Raw genomic sequence first — 22,425 nt, 5'->3', positions numbered from 1 at the left:
TTGTTATCCAGTCCAAAGTCCAAAGATTTACAAACAAAATGTCTCCCATGTATAGAGGCGTCCTGAATTATTCTACATGAACCTCCAGTAGCTATAAGTGGATGTAGTTTTTTAGATAAAAATTAACAATTAATATTCATCTTTGATATTAATTGCAGCCCTACAAGACAATGTACACAAACTAGGAACAAGCACAAACTAAAAACGTGCAGAAAAAAAGAGAGAAAATAAACAAACAAATAAATAAATAATGTAAAAATAACTGTGTGGATACATAAAATATAATATAAATTAATAATATAGTAATACCTGTATTCAAATGTCACATGATGTGCCTTCTTCTGTGTGCACAAGTTCGAGTGGAAAACAACACTGCGCATGCTCAGAATTAATTACCTGCTGCCCCGCCGCCATTTGATTGGCTGTTAGCAAAATGCCGTTGTTCTCGTTAGCTAGCAGCTGTTGGAAGTTATTTCCCCCAAAGAAGTGTCAGAGTCTACTTTTTTATAGAAAAACTCGAGTTTACACACCTCGGCGCCCATCAGCCGCGGGATATTGTTATAAACCAAACTTCTGGTAAAGATAATCAGATTTAAAGTGGAGTGGTACTGCGGGAAAATGGCTAACTGCTAGCTTGACAGGGAAGACGTCACGAGGGGTTCATGGTCAAGACTAGAGTGTCTGAGGATTACCCAACATGGCGGCAGCAGGCCAACACTTGTGTAAAGCCACCTTGAGGAGAACAGGTAGGTGGTCACTTAATTAGTGTACCATCTGTGTTAAACTGTGAAATAGCGCTTTATGTTAATTTGTAAAATTGTGTAGTTGTCTGGTTAAAACGCCACATATAGTGAATTAAATCATTTTGTGAATGAATGTTGTCATAACCTAAATGTCAGTGCTCTGGTTTGAAATAAATGTGATTACTTTCTTTTTTCACTTGATTTTTTATTAATAGTTTTGTAATATTTCTATGTCAGTCACATCAGGGTCATAAAATAATTCAGTTATTAATAACTAATGTTTACCCCTCACTTAATATTCACTGTAGCTCTGAATATGATTAATCTTTATGAAGTGTATGTAATGCACTACAGAATCACACTCAAATAGGAAAATACAGCTGGGGTTATGAAAAAGGATAGCCAAACTACAAATCAATAGTAGTGTGTTTTGGTGTATTGTGGTATGTACTGTAGTGTGTGGATTGTGGTCTATGTATTTTATTGTGCCTTCTATGTTTACAGCGTATTGTGGTTGTATGATGTTTTAAACTGTATATTTTAATAACATAGTAGGTCTACATGTAAAGGCCCAACTAGGGACAGGAGTTGTAAATTAGCAATAGCTATAAACTCTCTGTGCAACACATCAGTCCCATACTCTGTATTGGAGCTATGTTAAATTGCATCGTTCCTGTCAAATAAAATGACATTAAAAGAAATAAAATACACAAGTGACAATAACTATCATAAACCATCATGTTCATGACAATAACAAAAAGATGACATTTGCGATATGAAACGGAAAACAGCAAACCTAACAGCAACTACAAACTACTCAGTTCAGCGTGCTGGGAAATGTGGCCGTCGCTACAATAATACCAGCTACCTAAACAAAAACTGCTTGCTTAAATACACATTTTACAGCCTTCATAAATAGTTTATCTGTTGATTGTTATCCCAGTCTAGCATCATCTTTTTGAGTCTTGTACAGAGCCCATTTCCCCCATTTTCTTTCCAGTTATGCTTCTTGTAGATTCAGTATGTGTGTCAATTTCTTCAAAAAGATTTCTTCCACAGCTGTTAGCCACTGGTCCTTCATTGGTCGTGTTTCTTTACTCCAGTTCCTAGTCATAGCTTTCTTGCTTGCTACTAGCAATATTTTGATCAAGTATCTATCACTAGCAATCATTTACATAGATTAAGCCCAAACAACTGTTAGGAACCTCCTATTCTAGAATGTGCTTAAGCTCTTTACATATAATTTCCCAAAATAGTTTTTTTTTGGACATTTTGAAAAACATGAGAGTGGTCTATATCAAGAGACCTGCACTCTCGCCAACATTTCTGCCAACTATGGAGATGTGTTGTTGAGTGTTTTTTTGTCTTTTTAATATACTGCAAATTTTACTTACCTCTCAGATTTTCAAAACTCTTCAGCCCCCCATCCTTTTCCAAATCACACCAAGCTTTTTCCTTTTGCTCCCCATTGCTTACATCCTTATTTTGGAGGTTTGAAATTTCTACCATAAGCTACCCATTTAAAAGTATATGCCTCGTTTTGAATCTTAAACTTTTTCAATACTTCAAACCACAGATCTAATGTGTGCACTGTTGTTGGATGCATATAAAATTTTAGTTCCTTGTATAGTTTATTATCCCCAATCGTACTTTGAATTTGAATTTGATTTGTTTCTTTTTGTTATCTGTCCATTTTGCTTTAAATTCTGTCTTACACCAACATTATACAGGTATGAACTGAGCGGCATAAAAGTACTCCATCAATTTTGGAAGACCCATGCCACCTCTATCTTTGGGTAGCTGGAGAGTTTTACATCTGATACTAGGTCGTTTGCCCCCTAAAACAAATCTAGATTCTGTCCCAACGTATAAGTTGACCTAGTGGGACTTATACTGGTAGAGATTGAAACAGAGAAGTCAGGGTAATATATTCATTTTAACTATCTCAATTCTTGAATTTATGTCCAGTGGTAAGGCAGAGCATCTTGTTATATCCTGTTGTAGTTCTTGTTTTAACTGTTATAATTTGCTCTATACAAATCAGAAATGGTTTCAGTGATCGTCACATCCAAATATTTAATTGATTTTTAGATTCCAGTTAAGGTCATATGATTCCTGGGTCATTTTTGATGGAATATAATTGAATGCTAAGATCTGAGTTTTAGAAATATTTAAAACAATTTGGATTTTTGTGGTTGAGTGATGACCGCTTGTTTCTTTCCCAAAGGTGAGTTCCATGCTTTTATTATGAAGGTTCAACCGCGTGGTTTCCAGTGTAGACCTGCGCCTCTCTGTGAGTTTGAATGTCAGATCACCACACCTGCTCCTCTGTTTGGTTCCTCCCTTGGAAACCGCAGGGTTTTCAGGAGTCTGACCACACGGGGGCGCTGCAGCCATTAAACACTTCTACTGAGATAATTTCACCACAGCAAGAATATCAATGCTGTTACGGAATTTTATTAGGATAATGGTTTCAGTAGGTTATTGATAAGACATTAGTTTTAGCTTAGTTTTCTGTGCTTTGTGTATTATTATTTGCCTGTAATTTAAACAAACTCTGGGCTCTCTGTGGAGTTGTTTTGCATTATGCAGTGTAGAAAGATGGCGTGGAAATATCACAGCAATATGTTCACATAGCGGTAAGGGGCTGACAAAACCATGTAAACAAATGAAAATGAAATAAAAAATAAGTGACTCACCATTACAAAATGTAGCCAAAAAGCAGCACTTTCTCTCTCTTGCACACTCGGGCTGTCATGATTAGTCGACTAATCGATGACTAATCGACTATTAAAATAATCGGTGACTGTTTTAGTAGTCGACTAATTTTGAGTCATTTTTCATGGAAAAGTACTATAAAAGTACCCCAAAATACTCTTACTGCAGCTTCTTACGTTCAGATATTGGCAGCTTTACACATACAATTTTGGGGTTTGGGTGAGACAGACCGACATTTTTCAACATTTTAACACATTTTTCGATGAAATGATTAGTCGACTAATCGAAGAAATAATTGACAGATTAGTCGACAATGAAAATAATCGTTAGTGGCAGCCCTATTGCACACTCCTGCATGTCCATCATACTGTATCCTTATGTCAGTTTCTTTTTCTGATTATGACAGGTCCCTGCGAAATCACTGTGAAGTTTCTATAACAGTGTACCTACAAACTGGGCACAGATAATTTGACTTATTTGAAACTCTATTATGTTGCTCTGCAAACTCATTTATCAAAGCAGTGATTACCATGTCTTTTTTGTGCAGTCTTTTTTTTTGTTGCTGACAAATGCTGCTGACCAGCATGCAACCTAATATGACTTGATATTTGTATGAGTTTTTGATAATAATCTAGTTACTTAAAAGCCCTTTTTCATGTGGCATTTGCATGATACTGCCTGCTCTTGTGGTCATTTTTGCTGTGATATTTTCAAGGTATATTTGCAAAACGTTCCCAGTCAACTACATTTAGGAATCCAAAAGTTGTTGCCCCAATTTTGCAACAAAAAGCACCCTTTTAGCACCCCTTGTCACATGTTGCAGATGTCCACAGTCAGTGGTTGGACTCCTGCAGATGGCTAAACTGTCAAAACTTAAGAAGCAAAGATTTAAAAGTTAGTGAAAAGAAGCATAAAAAGAAATAAGTTTAAATATGTAAATCAGAAAACTTTAAAATTAAGTACTTAAACTGAATTTGTTTAGTTTTCTGTACACACATCACTTTCACTTCCAGTGATAATATAGATAATTATAATTTATGAGTAAAATAGTTCATGTAATCAGAGATGGAAGGTAACAAAAAAAAAAATCTATTCATTGTGTTTTTATGGTATTTACTCAAGTACTTTCTTTTTATTGTATTTTAATCTTTGTATTAACAGTTTCAACACATTGTATTTGGTGGTCAATACTTCCAGTTTGTATATTAAAAACCCCACAAACTTGAGTAATAGGTGTAATCGTACAAATCCGGACAAAAATAAATAAAATAGACGTGAGTATGAACACACACATGAACACATGCAGGGGTTTGCCTAATTGGTTTTCAGATTTACATTAATTAAAATTACGATTTTACATATTAATTATGATATCATGGAGCTACCATTTAACCACTTTACACTCTATAACAGGTTCTACAGTTGCTATAAATAACAAGCACAAGCAGATTTTCGATCTCACCTCGCTGCTTTTGTTTTTGGTCCTCAGGGTTTGTTTTCTAGAGCTGGTGGCACTTCAACAGGCTGCGTCTCGGTGAAGCCGTTGACTCAGAGCCAGCAGGTCATCACTGTTCAGAGGCATAGACAGTGAAAGGGATGTTTTTTGACTTTTCTTCTGTTGCTGACCCCACCTGACGGTTGCAGTGGGACATCAGAGAAAGAAAGAAAGTGCAACACTGAGTTCCCTCAGACTGGAATAACATGTCAATAGTTGAGTCATCTTTCAGAGAGGGAAAGTTTTTACCTCAAGTAGTCAAGGTGGGCCGGGACAGAGGTGGTGACATACAGAGCGGATGGGATGCTTTGATGATTTTTATTTCTGGAGTAACTGAAAGCTTGGGGCCTTGAATTCTCTAGCAATAAAACATCCTCAAGAGTTAAGGGATTTACTCTTCATGATGATATCCATATGTCAGAATGATCCAAGAGTCTGAAGCATGTATAAGCAAGTCTAAACAAAGTGTGCACTACAGACTGTCCTTATGTTATTTTCTCTTATTTTGAAGTGTGTAGTTTGACATTTTGTTCTTTTAGGAGCAACCAAAAGCACTTAACCACTTGCCTAAGATGCGCAGAACCTTTTAGTTTTTTAAAACCATAACTGCTTAGCCTGTTGGGGGTCGCAGGAGCCTATCCCATTTGGTGAGAGACAGGATACACCCTGGACATGTCACCAGACTATTACAGGGCTGACACACAGAGACAGACAACCATTCACACTCACATTCACACCTACGGACAATTTAGAGCCACCAGTTAACCTGCATGTCTTTGGACTGTGGGAGGAAGCTGGAGTACCTGGAGAAAACCCACGCTGACACGGGCAGAACATGCAAACTCTGCACAGAAGGGCTCCCCCACCCCACGGTTTGAACCAGGAACCCTCTTGCTGTGAGGCAACAATGCTAACCACTGCACCAACGTTTTTTAAACCCTTTCATTTAAAAGCAAGATTTCAATGAAAAGGACTTGTAAGCTGCATTATGAAGATGTGTATTCCCATCAGTAGGTGGCAGCGTAGTCTCATAGTTTCAACTGAAGCTCTGCATTCCCAACATGAATATCTGTCTTCCATTCAAACAAAGAAGACACTGATTTACAGAAAATTTTTAATTTGAGCACATTAAAAGAAACAGGCGTGACATTAACATTATTTTAAAATTGTTTTTATTAAAATTAATGAACATGATCAGAGAGGACGGACCACGGGATGTTGATGCACAGTACAGCTAAGGTTCAGCTTTGATCAGCTGCACAGTCAGATTTCAGTTTCATTATCAGATGCAGGCAGATGAATGCATTCTCCACGGTGGATGTTTTCTCTGAGAAACATCCTGCCAGCTGATGATAAATGATGTGCTGCTCTGGACCCCAGAGGAGGAGGATGAGTGCAGTGTCAACCTCTTCACCCTCTCCTCCCATTGCTTTCTTTATCCCTTAAATTCATGCAAAACAGGCGTCTGTTGAGAAGTACTTGTGGGGGTGTTTATGTGTAATGAGTCATGTGGTTTTACGTTTCCACCTTAATCCATGTGTCTTCTATTCATAGTCAAAAGTATGTGGACCAACATCTGATTATTGAACGTCTAATTTCTAAAATCATTGCCGTTAATCTGCTGCTGTAACAGCCTCTTTTTTATCTGGGAAAGCTTCCTATAAGATTTTGGTACCTGGCAGCAGGGATTTTCTGCCACTGAGCCACAAGAGCATTAGTGAGGTCAGGCACTGATATGAGACCAGGCTTGTAGTCGATGTTCCAGCTCATCCCAAAGGTGTTGGATAGGGTTGAGATCAGGGCTCTGTGCAGGCCAGTGAAGTTCTTTGGCACCTAATTGAGAAAACAAACCATTTTTCATTGTCATGTTGAAACAGGAAAGAGTCCGCCCAAAATGACACATACACATTATATTGGATATTGTTGTATGCCGTAGCATTACTGGAAATTCACCACGATCAACTTACTGTGAGTGGATATCAAAAAAGGGAAATCCAAGGCACTCGTCTTTAAATGTATAGAAAGCCTTTGTTTAAAAAATGGCTGTTTCATATAGAAAAGGTTAAAACATGATGAAAGTGGGTTACAGCCCACGTGTTTCAGCACAAAAGCCTTCTTCAGGGTGTAACCCTCAGCACACTAATGCTCCTTACAAAGGATGATTAGGAACACCTGAGTAGGTAGGAGGAGCTCCTTCTATAGGATGATTGGAATCACCTGGGTAGGTGGGAGGACAATAGAAACATGAAAGATAACAGATCATGACCAATAGATGGCTCCACCAATTGTTAAACAATTAAATACAGAGAAAAAGAAAGAAAAAACACTGTATCTGTAATGATAGAAAAAAGTTACAAAAAAGTACTGAAATTAATGTCTTCATTTAGACCTGGATAGATAGTGGCTTTCATTTGGTAAATATAAAAAGTCTCTCTCTGCAAAAGTAATTTGAGTCTGTCACCACCTCTAATGTTTTTTTGAATACTTTCTAGGCCTTCAACCATGAGTGAACCAGGATTGCTGTCATGTGCTTCATAAAAGTGCTTAGCCATTGGGTAATCAAAGTTTGCTTTTCTAATAGCATACTTATGTTCAGAGACTCTGTCTTTTAAACGTCGCTTAGTGCGGCCTATATAAAAACAACCACAGGTACAGGACAATCGATAGACCACAAACATAGTATTACAGTTAATGAATGACCTGATGTCATAAACCTTGTTAGTGTTAAAGTCACTGAATTGTTTGCATTCTTTGATATTGGCACAATGTTTGCACAAGCCACATTTATAAGTACCCTTCACAGGTCGATGAAGCCAAGTTTTTTTATCGTAAGCAGAGAGATGGCTAGGCACCAGCCTGTCACGTAAAGTGGGGGGCCTTTTAAAACTGATTTGAGGAGGAACAGGAAAAACCTCTCTGAGCAGAGGGTCACTCTTGATTAAATTCCAATTAGAATGCACAATCTTTTTTACAGAGTTTGCAAAAGAACTATATTGTGTGACAAAGTAAATTTGCTCTGGTTTTGAAAATTTTTGTTTATTTGTCATCAAGAGCTCAGATCTAGGTATAGATTGGGCTTTTTTGTAAGCACTCTGAACAATCTTAGCCTCGTAGCCTCTATTTGCAAATCTGTTTGACATAATTTTTGCCTGATTTTCAAATTCGGAGTCAGTGTCACAAATACGTCACAGACGTTGAAATTGTCCAAAAGGTGTATTGTCCTTCAGCCACTTAGGGTGGAAACTGTCAGCCCTTAATACTGTATTTTTATCTGTTGTTTTTCGATATACTGTGGTATGCAATTTGCCACACTCACCTTTGGAGATGGTCAAATCCAAAAAATTAATGCTGTTTTGAGAGTATTCAATGCACAGTTTTATGTTTCTGTTGTTAGTGTTCAAAAAATCATAAAACAGTAAGAGTTCCTCCTCAGAACCTGTCCAAAACAACAAAATGTCATCAATATACCTCCCCCACCATTTTATCTTGTCATTATATCTGGTGTGAACGACTTCTTTTTCCCATAGTCCCAAAAAAAGAGAGGCATAATTAGGAGAAAAACGGGCCCCCATAGCAGTACCTCTATCTTGAATATACAATTGATTTTGGAAGAGGAATACATTATTTTTAAGAATCAATTCAGTGAGCTGTAGAATGAATTCAGAAGGAGGCAAAGAGTCCATAGGCCTGCTCTGTAGAAAATATTCTAGAGCATTTAGTCCATCATCAATGTTAATGTTGGTATACAAGGACTCTACATCTAAAGTTACCAAAAAACAATCAGGAGGAATTCTCATTTCATGAAGTACCTTTAAAACATGAGTAGTGTCCTGAATATATGAGGGCAAATGTTGGGCGAAAGGCTTGATATGAAAGTCCACAAATTGAGAAGCAGGCTCTGTAAGGGATGCATTGGGTGATATAATAGGCCTCCCTGGAGGAGATTCAAGATTTTTATGAACCTTAGGGAACATGTAAACCACAAGAAATCATGCTCCTGCTTGGAAATCCAACCTGATATGAGACCAGGCTTGTAGTCGATGTTCCAGCTCATCCCAAAGGTGTTGGATAGGGTTGAGATCAGGGCTCTGTGCAAGCCAGTGAAGTTCTTTGGCACCTAATTGAGAAAACAAACCATTTTTCATTGTCATGTTGAAACAGGAAAGAGTCTGCCCAAAATGACACATACACATTATATTGGATATTGTTGTATGCCGTAGCATTACTGGAAATTCACCACGATCAACTTACTGTGAGTGGAACTGGAATCCCACACATTTCTTTCAGCGCATTTTGCCTCCATGGGGAGCTGCTATCTGTCTGATTGCTTGGGTTTAGCGCCAGTGCATCATTTCATGCTGCGTTCCTATTGCTTGGTTAGTAGACATAGGTGGTAACAGCAGTCACACAGTAAGATGGTCATCCTTCGGCTATAGGGTATATACTTACGATACAGAAGTCTCCTATAAAGTATACAGGGATGCTCTTTCGAAATATTTACCACAACAAAAATTTATTAAAAAGCCATTTGAGCATTTTATCCTCAGACAGCCAAAACCAACCAGGGTTTTGTATTTGTATTTTTTTCAGTTGACTGCTTAGGTACACTAAACTATAAAATACCTAATTAAATTTGCCCTCAGCGACACCAAGATCAGATAAATATTGCTCTTTGTGCTGCCAAAGAGCCTCAGTTGCCAGGGGCAAGGTACCAGCTCCTAACTGAGGACACAGGGACCTTTGTCCTCCCTCTAAATTATAACACATTGTTCTATGTTGTGTCCTTTGATTTGGCTGTATTTTGAAGGACTTAACAACGAATACTCAGCTGGAACTTGAGATTTGTGGCCTTCACTAATAGCATTTTAGCCATGCCAGCAGAGTGCCTCTAATTTTGTCCAGTCTGTATTTCATGGCAGGTATTACTGTATACCGGGGTATTTAGAAATCCTGAAGGTATGACTTCAAATATTGTCAAAAATACAAATGCTCCTCCTTCTATTAAACTGATATGGAGATGCTGTATTAAGGCAATGTATTGTAGCACAGTGTATGCCACCAGAGGTCAGTCTCTACTAGGCTTGTCACAGTACCAGAATTTCAGTTGTTGATACCACTACCAGTGAATTTCCATGATTCTCGATACTCATTCGATACCACGATAAAAATAAAAAAACAGAAATCATGTATTTCTAAATTCACTATTTTATTAGGGTTAGTTACAACGTAAGGTAGCGAGTACTAGTAGCCACCCCTATAAACGTAGTAAGCTGGCTCTCAAACCCAAATAATGTATATTTCAGGATAAGCAGGCTACAACATGGTAAATTGAAACTCATTCACCTTGAATTCTTTAAACAAGTCAGGGTGTCTGTCTTTTAAGTGTTTAGCCAGGTTTGAAGTGTTTCTTCTTTTGGTTGAGTTTATAATTACTCTGCTTTCGTCTGCCTCAAATGCAAAATATCTCCACACACAACTCCTACTACCTGACTTTTAGACAAGCCGAGGTGGTGTTGCTCCAGCAGCACTTGTAGAAGCCATTGTTTCTTGGAAAGACGATGGAGAACAGGCGTTCTTCTTCGGCGCTCGTCCTTGGCACAGACTGACGCGCATATAGTGCCTCCGTCAGTTCCGACAGGAATCGACACGGCCCGCTGAGGCCAAAGTTATATCCGGTACTTATGATACCGAAAAAAAAAAACAGGTACTGACGTATTTTTTGTGTATTGGCATCGACTTGGTACCGAAGTATCGGTTCTCATGACAACCCTAGTTTCTACTGGTGGGACAGGCAGCTGAGCTGAGAAAGATGGCAACTGCAAGTGGTGGGGATAACGTTACAGGACTGGTAAAAAAAGAAAAATGCCTTTCCCCTGTTGGGGAGTATTGCCACATATAACTGCATCTTGAGATTACTTTTTTTTTTTTAAATTACAAAAGCAGTTTATTAGCCACATGATTTTATTCAACACATCATCAGTGTTCAGCACACCGATGTGTCGGTATCCGCCACGGCAGTATGTCATCAGGTCCTCCAGCAAGAAGGACACTTAAGCACCCTTTCCACCACACTTTCGGTATGGTACCTTTGGAACCAGCAAGACTTTGCTAAGTAGGCTAATGGCTTATAAGAAACACAGCATTGCAGGCTAGACAATGTCGTACATGCTACAATGACTTCTATCACCAGTAGCTCAGCTTTTAAAAACACAAATGCCGTCATATACAGTATACCCTAGTGAAATGTCAGGATGGTAAGGTAAGACTGACCTCTAGTGGCAGGTGTTGTGCGCTACATCACCTCAATACAGCATCTCCATATGAGTTTATTAGACATTGTAGTGTCTGTACTTTTGACAGTATTAAAAATCATACCGTCTGGATTTCTAAATACCCTGGTATATTGATGCCACCCAAGGCTAATACTCTTTAGCCTCAGGTGTACTCTGTATGTTTAGCGTTAATGTTAGCATGCTAACACGCTAAATTAGGGCCTTTTTTTCCTCTCAGCAACGGCATCTTTTTTTTCCCATTGTTTCCAATGAGGAGAAAGAACATGCTGCCTTCTACAGAAAAACTGCCTCACCTAGCGGCTTTTTTCAGAGCACTCTGGCTTTTTCGAGTGGCTGCTCCGAGTGCTTCTAGTTGAAAATCTCTGACGTTTGCAGTAAGGTGCTGGTGATGTCACTGCTGCTCCTTCAGCTGGGCTACTGTAACGACAAACACAGAAAAGCCCATTTCAGTCAGACAACTCACGTTTTAAATGTTTATTTCAACAGCAGAACATAGTTAGAGTTTGGCGTCTAGGCTCCGGCCTAATCGCTCCCCGCAGATATGTTTACATGAGATACTGGGGAGTGATGATTAAATATTCCCCCCTATCCGGAGCCTGCAGACAGATGCTGAAAGAATATTTTACCAAAAAATGCTACGTGGACACACACCCTACGATGGTGAATCTGATACCTGCTAAACATTTGCATGTTAGTATCATCATCATTGTGAGCATGTTATCCTGAAGACGTTAGCATTTAGCTCAAAGTGCTGTCATGCCAAAGCCTCAGCGAGGTAGTTCTGCAGTCAAAATGAGGTTTGGAGACATTTTTACATGGAAGCTTAAAAAGCCTTAAGACAATAAAGATAAAAAAAGACAGTAAATCTCCAGTATTTGTCACCGGAAGGTTTTATCTCTTATTCTGTAAGGACAGTATTCTGGCCTGGCAGTTAATTTCTTCCATTAAAAAAAAAGAATTAAAGTCGATGGTACAATTAAATCATCATTATGACCCATGAGTCAGAGTCTTAGTCTACTGGTGTCACTGACGAGGAAGCTGAGTCACAACAGATTTTCACACACAGATTGTGTTTGTCAGGCCGGAGCAGCCACAGATACATCTCACTAACTCACTAACCCTGAGCCAAATGATTCAGCCAGGTCGAGGATTAGCTGCTGTAACATCACAAGCTTTTCCTTTAAGGCCTCTTAGCTCCAGCCCTTTCATCTCACATGTGTCTCTCTTCCCTTCTTGTGCTCCACCCTCAGTGTGTTCCCTCTCTTCCCATCCTGTCCTCCGCCATCCTCCCGATTTCTCCATCTCTGTTTTGCGGCTGTCAGCGAGATGAGAGAAGAGGCAGAGCAGGAAGCAAGAGCTCTCTGCAGGGAGTCGGCTTCTCAGAGTGATAAAATAGCTGTGATCTTTTTTTCTGCAGAATCAACACTGTTTGTGTCTTCCCCCCTATCTACACTTACACCCGTGGCATTTTTGCTTTTATTGATGTTGTATTGCCTTTTCATTTTGGATTTCACGGGGTGTGAAATGCCAAACGACAGAATGGGACCCAATGCACTCCTTCAGCCCTCCTGTTATTTTATCTCGTGAAGTGTTTTTCAAATGCAAAGCCAGGTATCCAATCATGTTTTCTCTGTGGCAGTAAAGGCTTCTTAAAGCAGCACAATAAAGGGTTTGCAAGTAAAAGGAAGTCAGATAAACTAAGGGAGGAAATTGAAATATTACAGGCAAGGGTGCAGGCAAACAGGATGATTACCACTGTGTTCACCAACCCATTCACACATTCCTCCTCTTCCCCGCAGCGATTTGGGTAAGTGATGGTGCTCCTCGCTGGCATAGCGTGGAAGCAGTGACATTAATGGGCGGCAGCAACCGGTAATGAGTCGTTAAAAGAGAGATTTGGAGCTTTTACTGATCCGTTTCCATACCAACTGTATAAGCTGTGGGGACTGGATCCTCTCGATGTTTCTGGGGGGGGGGGCGAGGAGGAGCTGGGTGTAATGGGATTTGACGAAGTGCTTCTGGGTAGAACTTCAACACACACACACACACAACACATATGGCAAAACCTCTCGAGTGTGTGTGTGCTTGTTTTAAGTTAATCTTCAAAGCTCGAACGTTTTACAGAAATCCATCGTGACAGGCAGAGAGCAGCGAGCCTGCAGCGATTTTAATTTGTTGTGATTTTATTTGACTCGTCCTCTGCCATGTTTTTTTTTTTTTTCCCTCCACCGCCCTTTTGTTCTGGACATGTACACAACAAACAGTCAAGGATTGGGAGATATGCTCGCACTGAGAGGAGCCGCTGCGTTGCCATGACGACCAGGCGTTTGCAAAAATCAGCGTGATGCCAACTCTCATCCAGGATCACATATGGGCTTGCGTGGGGAATAAAAAAAAACACACACACAGAGATATAAAGACGCTGGCATGAGCAAACTGGCACGCATGCTGTATACTGTATGTGCATGCATGTGTGTGTAACAGACATTACTTTATTATTGCACCAGTCCATCCATGCTGTTTACACACTGAATGCAATAAACAGAAAATTAGGAATGTGAAAAATCGGAAAAAGAGACAGAGATAAGCAGAGAAAGAAAGATGATGATGATGATGGTGATAACAGAAATTGGATTTGGTTTAAAGATAGCAAACTGTTATCACTGAACACTGAAAGGCAACGTTGGCAGGGGAAACTATGAAACTTAAAAAAAAAGTTTAATTTCACAAGTAATCTCCCACCCTGGGGCCCGTGGGTAAAACAAAACTCTGTGAAGTAGATGAATTTAGCTAATCTCCCTCGCACAGCTTCAGGGGATCACAGAGGCACAGGGATAGAAAATTACACTAGTGCCTAGTTTGGTGCTTACATTTTATGAAACCGGGACAACTCATTCCTCTGATATGCCGAGCATAGATGTTTGTATCTCTCTATTCTCAAACACTAGAAGAAAAACTTGCTTTTAACCAGCATCCAAGAGGAAAATTAGTCTGAGAGGATAAGAGGCGTCTGCATTTACAGGTTAAAAAGAGTGCCTGACAGATGTCTCCCGCTCAGATGTTTTCTGTTGTGTGTGTGGATGAGGGGAGATGTGGCTGATGTTGCATCGAAACACAGTGCTGATACAGCAGACAGAAGCAGTGATGGATGGTGTGTGTGTGTGTGTGTGTGTGTGTGTGTGAGAAGAGATACTAAACTCCAGTTTTACAAAAGCAGCCCAGTTAAATGTCCAGTGTGCAGGATTTAGGGGCATCTGTTGGCAGAAACGGCATAATAATTCTAACTATGTTGTATAATCACCTGGAAATAAGAATCATTTTGTTTTGTCGCCTGACAGTGAGGTGTTTACATCTACATACATATGGAGCATACCATCTTCCATGGAGTCCGCCATGTTGTGCCTGTTACGTTCCCCAGCCGCCTGTGTATTTATTATGTGTATGTGTTTATGTCTATGTAGTCTATGGCTTTGATCATCAAGTTTAGTGGAGAGTCAGACCTCTCTTTCTGTCTGGAGATTGTGTGTGTGTATTGTGTTAACAGGTGTGCAGGTGATTCGCTGGACGATCGTGGTGTTGCTCCGACTGGATTGGCTGAGCAAGGGGCTCGGCCTTCAGTGTCAACGGTCGCCTACTGGATAACAAGCGTGACGTCACCGCTGCCGGATTGGTGGAGCAAGGGGCTCGGCCTTCATAACGCCGGCCACACGGAAGCCACGGCCCCACTCTCGTACATGGCAGCAGCACATTGTATCGTTCTCTGGTTTTGTGATTGATAAGTACTTTGTTGTGTGATCCACGTGTGATTATTTAGCTTGCCTTGCTAAATAATTAATTCTTTTGTTAAGACCAGCGCCTTAGGGCCAACTGAGTTGTTTGTGTATATTGTAAATAGTCATTGTCACATATTATTGTTTGCACGGAGCGTAGGGGTGAGCTGCTATTTTTGTTACACCTGTTTTCTCCTGTTTTTCGTTAGCCTAGGGAGTTAGGCCTAGTATTGTATTTTTCTTTCTTTTGTTTTTGTTAGAAATCAGTTATTTCGCTGGTCGGTAGACAGGTTGCTTTTTGTTTGTTGTTTTGGCCTGGGCTCACCCTGATTGTCTTTTGCTCCATTTTGTGTGCGATATTGTACAGTGTGTTTTTGGAGTGTGTAGCAATAAATTGCTCACCTGTACATTTACTCCCGTGTTTCTGTGTGTCCTTATGTTACGCACCCACACCCCTAGACCGGGGCGTAACAGTGCCATAGTAGTCCAAACTGGACAAACCAAACACTGGCTCCAGATAGGGCCTTTTGCATTTTCGCTTCGGCCACCATAGTCTCCTACAGGCTTGGCAATTGGGAGTATTAGTTTTGCAACTTCACCGCTAGATGCCACTAAATCCCACACAGTGGCCCTTTAAGAGATGAAAGGATTAGTTGATGAATCAGTTAGTTAATTAACAGAATATTAATCTTCAACTGTCTGATCAATTGATTAAGACTTTTTTTAAAAAAAAAAAAAAAAATACTAGATAATAATGATGGTCAGTCCACCACTTTGCTCCAGACTCTCAACATCTTTTGGATGTCTTGTCATGACATTTAATTCAGACATTCATTGTTCCCCGAGGTTGTATCCTAATGACTTAGGGGGTTTTCTGCCTCTTCATCTTTTGCCGTCATCAGATTTAAATTTAAATTTGTGCAATATTTTGGTTCAAGACCAAATGCCTACAAAACAAATGACATTTCTATCAGCCTCAACTGTACTTTGTCCACCTATCCATCCATCTGGCCTCTTGACCTCTCATCCGAGGTTGGATCACCAACAAGGGTAGCAGGCAAAGCAAGGTTTTCCAGACGTTCCTCTCCCTAGCAACATTTTCCAGCTTCTCCTGGTGGATCCTGAGGTGTTCCCAAGCCAGATGAGATAAATAATCTCTGTAGTGTATTCTGGGTCTATCCCGGTTTCTCCTACCTGAAAATCTTCATAGGAAGGTGCCCATGAGGCATTCTGATCAGCTGCCCAAACCACCTCAACTAGCTCCTGTGATGTAAATGTCGTCATCTGCCCATATCCACAAGGGTCCATGTGGACCCCAATGTGGACATCTGCCCGCAGCCTAAACTTTCTGTTTGCATAGCAATTGCGCTGACTGTGCATGCTCCAGATACAAAACATTATTTGGCCAAAACCAACAATCATGGAAGCTTTTCTCCCTTTCATGAAGTCACAGATTTCTTTCTTAGTGTACATGCATCTTCTTCTCGATTTCTATGGTGGTTGGCAAACAAACTTGTGATGCATTACCGCCACCAATAGGAATGGAGCGTGGCTCGGGAAATGAGCTTATATGTGGAACGTCAGACCGACGCGGACCCTTATTTTAGTATAAATGGAACAGTGTGTGCGACCGGTAGTAGTCTGGAGCCGTGTGTGGGTTGCAGAAAGTATGTCCGAGCCTTAAGGACAAGCCCAGCCACCATACAGAGGAAACTCAATTTGGCCGCTTGTATCAACAATCTCATTCTTTCGATCGCTACCTGATGTTCATGACCATAGCTGAGGAATGAACATAGATGGACTGGTAAATTGAAAAATGTGCCTTCAGACTCAGCTCCCTCTTTACCACAGTGGTCCAGCACAACGCCCATGCTTCAGCAATCCGCCTGTTGATCTCAACCTCCTTTGTACCCTCACTCAAGAACAAGACCCAAAGGTACTTGAACTCCTTCACTTAGGGTAGATTCATCACGATACAATATTATGTCAGTTCCTTGGACCACAGTATGATGTTTGCTGATATCACAATGTCTGCCACAATATGATTTCAATGAACTTCATTTCAGGGGTTTGTGATCGATCTGAGATGATCCTCATTGTCTTCTTCTTGGTTGCTTGCCCTTTTCCACCTGGTGCTAGGCCGCTAGCACTGTTTGACGGAAATGGTGACACAGACTTGCCATGGAAATTTCAAAATCTTAAAGAAGACAAAAGGTATCAATGTTTTCACTTTGCATCTATGATATTGGATTGTCGATCATTGAATCAATATGTCAATCTAGAACGGTGTATTACGCTATTTGTAGTAACTTACTACCTATCTTGAGGGAGGAATCCACAGTTTTCCAGCAGAGAACCACGGCCTCAGACTTGACCGACTCTCCTCCTGACCACTTCAGACTCAATTGCTGGCAGAACCATGTCATCTGCAAAGAGCAGAGAAGCTCTTCTTAGGTCTAAGGTCCTTCTAAGGTCTCCATCTTTATCCTGCCGCCCAGCCGACAATGCACCCAACCCCAATACCTGTCCTTGCATGGGGTGAGCTCACAGGGCTGTATTCTGTGTTTAGTGCAAATTATAGCACGCTTGATAGAAATGATTGTACCTGCTAAACATTAGCGTGTTAACATTATCACTGTTAGCATATTAGCTCAAAGCACCCTGACAAAGCTGCTATGGCTGTAGACTTTGTAGAAAGTTTTTTGTTTAATAATAAATGCCGAACATTACCCAGATCCAAATGTTCTAGAAGATAAATCTTTATTTCCGAGTGATTTTGCTTATCACTGCACCTTGGTGTGATTGCATTTTCTTTGGGTGGGGTGGGGGTGGGTGTGGGGTCTGATAAGTTTAAGGAAAAAGCTGAGTTGACCACTTCTCTCCAGCAGTGCAGTCCAACTGCTGAGTGAAGACAAAACGTCCTGGCAGCTGGCTCTGTTTCTATCTGTATAATCTGAAATGCTTCTCCTTGGATCAGCTTCAAATACACCATTTTTGGAGCAAAGCACTCAGGCAATTTTGTCAACAGCTATAATCAAAATGTGTGTCTTTTTGGAAGAGTTTTTGTCACCATCAGCCAAAATCTTTGCTGTGCTGATTTTATTTCACAGCCAGTTCCTGTTTTGGATGTTTCCTCACAGAACTGATTATGTTTAGCAGTTATACAAACATGAGCCGCATCCATGAGAACAAAAAAGGGAAACATTGGTTGTAGTTTTAATGATTGAACACAGACAACTTTTTACTGAAATAATTCGGACCCTTGTAGATTTATTTTAGTGTAACAATATATAGGTGATGGATTAAAGGAAAAAAGTATCTGTACACTGTACTATAGGGATGAACATTGCTCTTCCAAAATTCCTCCATTTCATGTTTTAATTATGGTGATGGAGAGTGCTCTCTAATGTGTTGCTCTAAAATCTCCCATAGGTGTTAAGGTGGGTTCAATGTAGGTGACTGAAGGTGGTAGTTAGTGATTTACATCATTTTCATTAAACCATTAAGGGACCTCTTTTGGCGTGAAATAAAAATAAATTATATTCAGCGTTTCATGTTTTTCATATCTGCATAGACTGAATCATCTGGACATGGCACTTACAGATGGACAACTGGTGATTGTTTCTAATAACAGAGGTGTATGAAATTGGCAAAATTTCTGTTGGCATTTTTGCCGTAACTAACATTTAAAGGTAGTCCTATATAATTAAACATAGTGGTCTGACCTCTCTGAGGGGCTACAGCAAAACACTGAGCATAGTGTTAGTTCAGGCAGGACACGATATCAAGACCAGCTCACATCCCAGCTACATCAGCTGATCTCAAACAGCCCAATCAACTGATGGAGCAGCTGACTGATGGAAGAGAGTCAGCTGATAGATCACATCATTCCTTTCTATGCACTCTCATTCAGGGGGTCCTATTTTAACTCCACCCCAGCTCCTCCTTTTCATACTGTGTCTTACTTGTTATTGTCATTTCTGTTTGTCATTGATGCCGCTCTGTTCTGTTCCTGGAGGGTCTTTGCTGCTCCTCTCCCTGCCTTAGGCTTTCTATGTAGGTGATTGGAAGGGCAGGGAGGTTTGCTCTCTCTGCCTCAGGCTTTCCTTACTTGCACATGGAAGGGCAGACAGATGTGCTCTCTCTGCCTTATGGCTTTCAACGCAGGTGCATGGAAGGGTGGAGAGTTGTGCTCTCTCCACCTTAGGCTTTCCACGTAGGCATGCAGAAGGATGGAGAGGTGTGTTCTTTCCGCCTTAGGCCTCATTTACACCGCAAGCAATGCATTTGCGTAGCGCCCGAGAACGGTCACTGTTTACTCGCGTTTTCATTTCAGCGAGCATGTTAACAGGTTAGAGCATTCACACCGCATCCGTTCTTCGCGCTGCTTTCTCAAGCAAGCTCGAAAATAGAAGAGACGCTGTTTTTTTGCATCAGTCGCAAGTGAATGGTCGCTGTATTCAACAAAAAAATCTATGGTGGCCAAGAGAGGTCACAACACACGCAAACCCGTGTTTAGTAGTAATACAAAGCAGACAAAGACTAATTACCAATTTGTAGTGCTAAATATTAATTCTCCAAGCGTTGGAATAATCACTGGCGCGCAAACCTGTCCAACCTGGGCTTTGGGTCCAAACTCACTTCTTCTTCTTTGGGGTTTATTGGAGATCTGCAAACAGGGTGCACTACTGCCACCAACTGTTCAGGTGTGGTTTGTATTTTGACGGGACAGGGGCAGTCGCTGCGCGACGCGTCTGTTCGGTTTTTGTGTGAATACACGTGTGCTGCTGCAACGCTTGGGGACCGCTTCGCGAACGCATCGCTTGCGGTGTAAATGAGCCCTTATGCTTTCCACATAGGTGCGTGGAAGAGGGCTTCTGCATAGAACAGAGCAATACCGCAAATGAAAATAAAGTTTCCAGTGCACCCAGTGTAATTATTCTGCTTACTCTGTTAGTATTGCACTGTGTTCTACCTCACCAACATATCCTCATACGAGTTTGTATGATGTCCTACGAAGTAGCGCCTCCAGGAATGACGTTACATACTTAACCTAAAGTTGCGTAATTAACGTTAAGTTATGGAGCTTAGGTTTAGGCAAGAAGAGTTACTGAGGTAAGGTTTAGGAAAACAAACATGGTGAGAAAAAATGCCTCAAAGTTTGCTCAGTATCTACTCGTTTCTGAACACCCATCTCCTGGGGAAAGTCCTGTATTTTGTGACCCATTCACCACCCCAATCAACCTCCTTAACCAGACCGCTCGTGACCATTTCCATCTTAACTCCCATCAGCGTATTGGTCACATGATCGCAGCCATGTTGGTTATGCTCAAATGACTGGCTCATCATTACGTGAATTTTGGTGCATTACTTTTTAGTAGGAAAATGTATGAACAGTTCATGAGATCAGCCTGACCTCACATATGATTATGGTCACAATTACAGCTGACCACACCTGTCCACACCCAGCTGTGATGTTGGTTCAAGAGATTTATACCTTTTAACCCACAGAGGCCAGTGCAGCTATCTTTTTCCTCTTTCTAATATGGTGTGGAGCCTGTGATGAAGTTTCTTTTTTTTTTGATTGCAGTTAGTATACAGAAATAATGACTTTAATTTCTGCTTTGTAAGTATGTTTTGCATATAGCTGTCTGTTTTTATGCCTCCATGGAAGCGACTGTTTTCGGGTTGTCCATCCATCCTGTTCTAATGAATGTGATATCTCTGGAACACCTTCAAATTTGGCAAAAATGTCCACTTAGACACAGGGATGGACTGACTAGATTTTGGTTGCCAAAGGTCAGTGTGACCTCACAAAACATGTTTTTGACCATAGCTCAAGAATTATTTGGCTAATTAGGACAAAATGTCACACAAATGTCTAATAGGGTAAAATGAAGTGATGACATTTTATATCCAAGTGGTCAAAGGTCAACTTCACTGTGACATAACGTTCTGCAAGAACATTTTCTGGCCATTATACAACATCATAACTCAGGAACAGAAGGGGAGACATTTGGTCAGATACTGAATTGGTGACACTGATCTAGAAACTGTGCTGATTGTATAAATCTTCTGTGCTGCCGGGTTGTAGATATGTGTGAAGCAATCACATTTTGGACAGACTGTAAACTGCAACTCGAGTGGTTGGCGGAGACATTCGACTGCGAGGGTCTAATTCTAGTTTGTTTATCCACTGCATAATCTTTATATCTTTATCTGCTGTATCATCTGTTTGTCTGCTGCTAAATGCTTCATCATCTTGCAAAATTATTCCACTGCTGTACAACACTGTTATTTATGCTTTTTTTCTCTATAATTTCTACCACATAGTTTTGTATATTTTTGGCTGAATTATTTCAGTGCTCTGATTGCCTGTGGCCTCCTGAACTGTGATGTTCTGTAATTGCACGGACATGATTGAGCTAAATACTACCAGGTGTATTTGTCTAAGGGTGCTTTCACACCTGCCTTGTTTGTTTTGGTTCAGTCGAACTCAACTTTGTTTGCCCCCTAAGTGTGGTTCATTTGGGCAGGTGGGAACACAGCAATCACACTCAGGTGCGTACCAAAAAAAACGGACTGAGACCTTCTTGAAGAGGTGGTCTCGGTCCGGTTGTTTGTGGTGAGAACATGAATCTTACGGGTCGTGAACACCGCTCTGTCGGGTGAAAGTTAGTGTTAGTTGGACCACTCCTGCCTTAGTCATACTTTTGCCTACTTTTGTCCTTATCCCGCCATGTTTCTATAATGGCAACTGGCTGCCTATCATGCTGACGTTAAAGGACGCCTTTTTAGTTGGTTTCTGACACCGCAAGTCACTGCCCAAGTGCCGGATTTCGACAACTTCGGAGAGAGACCGGGCTCATTGTTTGGGTTAAACATGAGCATGTTACAGTCCTGGAGGATTATTAATGTTAATTTTAATTTATTAATTTTCAAACTGTATGGTTTGACTAAAATGAACAATGACAGCAATATAATCCATGATGAGCACATGTGTAGTTTCCCTCCACTGTGACATTAGAAAGTGTCACATTTATCTTGCAAGTGGACTCTTCTTCGTTTCCCACATGGAAATTCTGACCAATCAAGAGCAATTTTTTCCACTCAAGGCATTTTATCTGGTCCGCTTGTAAATGCTGCTGTGAGAACATGAACCAGCTCTAGGCAATAATGCAACTTTGAAACAAAATTAGTCGCTGATTTGGACCAAAGCAATTTAGGTCTGAGAGCACCCTAAGAGAGCATAGTCTACTTATTTAACCTGTAAAAAAAGATGCAGCCTCTTGGATTTTGGAAAAACTGTTCTATCATCACCATGTGGGTAACGTGGAGTATTTAAGTGATGTTCAATTTGTCCAGAAGTCACAAAACAGACTGGGTTATTGAATACCGACATGGTT

General features: G+C 40.6%; 1 long non-coding RNA gene across 1 annotated transcript; it reads right to left on the bottom strand.

Moving 5' to 3' along the window:
• Window positions 1-6,108: 6,108 nt before the first annotated feature.
• LOC117247678 (uncharacterized) lies at window positions 6,109-7,119 on the bottom strand. The gene is made up of 3 exons (XR_004500843.2): window positions 6,924-7,119; window positions 6,632-6,789; window positions 6,109-6,397 (listed from the first exon to the last, which is right to left on the bottom strand). It is a non-coding gene; the product is annotated as an uncharacterized LOC117247678 (long non-coding RNA).
• Between the last annotated feature and the right edge of the window lie 15,306 nt (window positions 7,120-22,425).

This window comes from Epinephelus lanceolatus, chromosome 21, assembly GCF_041903045.1.
Source record: "Epinephelus lanceolatus isolate andai-2023 chromosome 21, ASM4190304v1, whole genome shotgun sequence".
NCBI lineage: Eukaryota > Metazoa > Chordata > Actinopteri > Perciformes > Serranidae > Epinephelus > Epinephelus lanceolatus.
This window is presented reverse-complemented; position numbering and strand designations above follow the sequence as displayed.